This window comes from Sapajus apella, unplaced genomic scaffold (assembly GCF_009761245.1).
Source record: "Sapajus apella isolate SASKATOON/1434 unplaced genomic scaffold, GSC_monkey_1.0 scaffold23, whole genome shotgun sequence".
Taxonomy (NCBI): Eukaryota; Metazoa; Chordata; class Mammalia; order Primates; family Cebidae; genus Sapajus; species Sapajus apella.
Window position 1 is genome coordinate 31082626 of NW_022436963.1, and position 4863 is coordinate 31087488.

Consider the following 4863-nt stretch of genomic DNA (forward strand, 5'->3'; position numbering starts at 1 on the left):
GTTACAAAAATTATCTTAATCATATTCTTCTTACTCAATTTAGACTTTCTTTGTATAACTCTTTCTACTTCTATTTCAAATTTAACCTTTCTATGTTGCATAGAAATATATGAGAACATTTAATGATCAAGGACCCTAACCTTGTCACTGAAGAATTTTAATCAATTTGAAGTCTTACGAGTATATAAACATGTTAAGGTTTTTTTGTTAAAGTTTCATTCTTTATCACGTGCATGAAGTTCTACTAAAGAAGTTAATTGGCCATCTGCATTTCTTATCTATTTTTCCTCTTTAAGTGGAATATAAAATCCTACTTTTATCCTAGGATGAAAAATCATTCCTTCAAGTGGTAAGATGTCTTCAGTGCATGCAAGGATATTTTCCTGACTGTGTAAGATTCTCACCAAACACCATATTTATTTAGAGATATTCTGACTCTTTATTCACTTTGTACTTAGCAAGAACTCTTTTTTCTTTGACATGGTTTTATTCTAGTTCATCGAAGACACAATTTAACCTTCAGGAGTTCCCTTTTAAAAAGTTTGCTCTTTCACGTCATTCATTACAGATCCTCAACCTACCCTGTAGATATATTTTGCAACACTTCACATAATTATTAAATAACTGTATAATTTGTTTCATGTTTTTCTTCTGGTAGAATTCAAGGATAGGAACCAAATCTCTCCTATTCACTATATAGTCCTATGCCCCAAGAAGTATAATGAATTGTCTTGTACACAGTAAATTCTCAATATACAGTGTATTTGTTGAACAAAGAAATTGCCTTTTTTTCTTCTTAACATCTATTAAAATTACAAGCTCCCCGAGATTAGACTGTTTCAAAGGAGTTGGTTTGGTATAGCTAACACAGCAAAGAACCAAATTATCTACTTAATTCATTTATCATGAACAAAGCAATCACACATCACTGGCAACACTAATAGTGACAGACACCATAATCAACATCCTTTAAGGCCAACATTGCTGGCTTGACTAAAAATAATAAGAATTCCAAAATACATATTGTATCCAATACTTCTGTCAACTAGTGCTTTCTATGCTTTACTGAGAAAATTAACCTTTGCAACGAGGTGTCATCCACTTCCAAGATAGGTTCTATATGCCCTCTATGAAATACAGTTTACCTCCAATAGGCAGTCTTTTCAGAAAGACCAGAAAAACAGAGCAAGGGTTGGATACTGAAAGTGTTTACAGTATGTACAAGTAGAAAAAATATAGCATCCATTCAAAACTGCTTAATTTTCCTTGGGTTGTTAAATGACAACTTCCTTAACCTGATAACAGATTTTTAAAAATGTAATCATCTATTTATTTTATGGTTTGCACAAGATGTACCTTTAGTACATCCAGATTTTCATAACCCATCAAACAGTTTTTCAGTATGTGTTATGGCAGGATATTCTAGAACTGCCAAGAAAAGTAAATTCACAGAGCTGCCTGCAATTCACTAACTATAACAAATTAGCATAAGCAGCCCCATTTTAGAAGGCACGGCTTTTACAAGTTACACAGAAAAATAATGTGGGTTTGCATTTCTATCATTAAAAACTGCCCATGCCATGAATGGTTACATTGTGAATATTAAACACAGCCTGAATGTTTCAATGTAGCTAGTCTATTTGGGGTGGAAGTCCTTAATGAAACATTTGGTTATGATCTGAAGACTAACCAGGAAAACTAGCTAACAAGTACCTATTTTTACGGATTTTTTTCTACTTAAAAAAAAACGCATATCAAATAAAACCTCTCAACACTTGTCAGCTCTCCTGTGAACATACCATATAAATGGACTGGCACCGGCTGCCAGGGAAAACGAAAGGCCAAATTACTCTCTTCCACCCATGCTGTGAAGTTCAGAGAGAAATCTGTCCTAGACCCAAACCACACAGATAGCATACAATGCACCATTTAGCAAGAACGAAAGAATGGATAAAATTCTTCACATTTCTCAGCACAATAGCAAAGGTCTTATTTTGTTAGTCACCATCACAGTTTAAAAGTCCTCTGGCGGTTGCTCAAGGCACAAAACAAAGGTATTTTCAATTATGTACTTTGCATAAGCTCTGTTCATTCTGGCCAAAACTCCAAAAGACAAAAAAGCCGTGGCTGCAGGCTTACCTTATTCCAAACATATCCTCAGGGCAATCGGTTGCCAGTGTAATACTAAAGAGGTCTCATCGGTACCTAGAATCAATCAATAAGGGAAGTGAATTCAGAGTCTGCTTTGTGATTCAGGGAAACATGGAACTGTTTATAACCATCTTGAGTATATTATCTTTGACCAACCTGGGCAATATAGTGAGAACCTGCCTCAGAAAAAAAAATATATATATACTATCTTTTTACAGAACCTAATTCACTATTGGCCAGCTTTGGAATTTTGTGAACGCAGCTGCTTGGAGGGCAGGACCTTCATTCACCCTTTCCACTCCTACCCATGGTGATGGCTGATGGGACCATCAGTGCCAGCCTGATTTATGGCGGGAGAGAGAGTATGCGGATGGGGGCAGAGATGCAAACTAAATAAGGTTTAATGAGAAATTAGAAGATGCCTGTCCTGCCATGGACTGTCACAAACAGGCTCTTATTTTTCTGTCAAACTCTACACTGTAATTTACAGGTATTCTCTCTTTCTCAAACTCAGAATGTAAGACTTACCTTTCCCCCTCCCACGTCTCCTCCCCAAGCCCTTTCCCCACAGGCGCTACCTATTGAACTGCAGCTGGCTGCCCGTAATGGAAATTTGGGAATGTCCCACTTACAGCCCCTTTCAATCAATCACCAACTCCAGGTGAATCTACCTCTTTAATAACCTCAGCGTGTTTCCAGTTTTGTGCATCCCCACAATAGCCACGTCATCCAGGCCATTCTGGTCTCTTTCTTGGATTTTTATAACAACTTCCTAAATTATCTCCCCACCTCTAAGTTGTTATTACTTCTTTCTAGTGCTTTTTTTTTTTTTTTTTTTTTTTTTTTTTTGAGACCGGTCTCACTCTTTCCCCCAGCCTGGAGTGCAGTGTAGCAAACACTGGTCACTTCATCCTCAGCCTCCAAGGCTCCAGCGATCCTCCTGCCTCCTGAGTAGCTGGACTACATGTGTGTGCCGCAATGCCTAATCTTTGTTTTTAGTAAAGACGAGGTCTTGCCTTGTTGCCCAGTCTCATTTCAAACCCCGGAACTCAAGTGGTCCTCCCACCTTGGCCTTCCAAAGTGCTGGGACTACAAGCATGAACCACCAGGCCCAGCCCCCTTCTAGTCTATTTTTTTACACTCACATCAATTTTTCCCCCACCCTCATCATATCATTCCCAAACTTAATATCCTACACTCAGAGCCATTGTTTTCCCCATGTTATTTTGACCTCAGTTTACCTCCTTCATTTTATCTTGAGCCTCTTCTGCACACAAACACCAAAATGCTGTAATTTTTGGTTGCCTGAGAGCAGCATATCAGATCAAAACTTGGCAACTTTGTATTGGTCCTTTTTTCTCTGCCAGAAATATCGTCCTCTCCATTTGCCCAACGAGCCCCACATCCTCATCATTTTTACCTCAGTGGAAATCCCTTCCTTCCAGAAGCCTCCACTCAGTTCTGCTGCCAAGGAGCTTCTGCAGCGTCCTGTGCGGACCTTTACAGGTGCAGGTGGCTATTTCCTGTGTGAAGACTGCAAGCTCTCGTGAGCTAGGTTCATTGCTCATCATTGACTGGGCCTGGCAAATAATGGTTATTTGGTAAATAATGATTACATGAACAAATGTAACTAAGACATCCAGAATCTGAGTAACGCATTTCATGCAACTCATGTGTAACCAAGTGAGGTTTTCCAGCTGTTTCAGTCTCTAATTTATATTATAGAACTGGGGTATCCCAAACACAAGATTATAAGAATCACCTGAATCGCTTAACAAACTAACAGTGTCCTATCTCTTAAAGAGACACACAGGAAATTGGTAAGAGTGAATCTGAAGAGAAAACTGATGATCACACCAGGAATAAACTTGTTTTCCACTGCATACCCTTTTGATTTGCCTTGGGTTTAAAAAAATTCTCTCTCCCTTCCTCTCTCTCTCTCTCTCTCTGTCTCATTTAAAATAAATATATTTACTTTCTATGTCTTATGTTTTCATATATTGGTGGAGGAATACATAAGAAACCAGCAACATTAAGCACCTCCAGGCTGGTGAATTGGGATTCTAGAAGAACAAAGTTGAGAAAGAGACTTTATAATGACGCTTTTATACCTTTTGAAATTTCCCAACATTTTGAACGTATGACCTGGTTAAAAAAAAAAAAAATTAAAAAGTAAACAAAATCAGGCTGGGCACAATTGTTTATGCCTGTAATCCCAGTGCTTTTTGGAGGCCAAGGATGGAGGATCACTTGAGCCCAAGAGTTCAAGACCAGCTTGGGCAACATAGCAAGGCTCCATCTCAACAACAACAACAACAAAATTTTTAAAATTAGCCAGGTGTGGTGACACATGCCTGTAATCCCAGTTATTCAGGAGGCTAGGATGGGAGGATCTCTTGGGCCCAGGAATTCAAGGCTGCAGTAAGCTATGATGGTGCACTCCAGCTTGGCAAGACTTGATCTCTTAAATAAGTAAATAATTAAGTTGATAAATAAACAAGTAAATACACAGATTTTCAGGCCCATCCCTGGATGTTCTGATTCATGAAGCTGGAGGTGGGGCCTAAAAAATCTGTGTTTTTTTGTTTTTTTGTTTTTTTGTTTTGAGACAGAGTTTTGCTCGTTACCCAGGCTGGAGTGCAATGGCGTGATCTCGGCTCACCGCAACCTCCGCCTCCTGGGTTGAAGCAATTCTCCTGCCTCAGCCTCCTT

At 38.7% G+C, this 4863-nt stretch overlaps 1 long non-coding RNA gene across 1 annotated transcript; it reads right to left on the bottom strand.

The window, feature by feature from the left end:
• Positions 1–793: 793 nt before the first annotated feature.
• On the bottom strand, positions 794–4371 carry LOC116559211. Its single transcript, XR_004272378.1, has 2 exons — positions 3572–4371; positions 794–2205 (listed from the first exon to the last, which is right to left on the bottom strand). It is a non-coding gene; the product is annotated as an uncharacterized LOC116559211 (long non-coding RNA).
• Between the last annotated feature and the right edge of the window lie 492 nt (positions 4372–4863).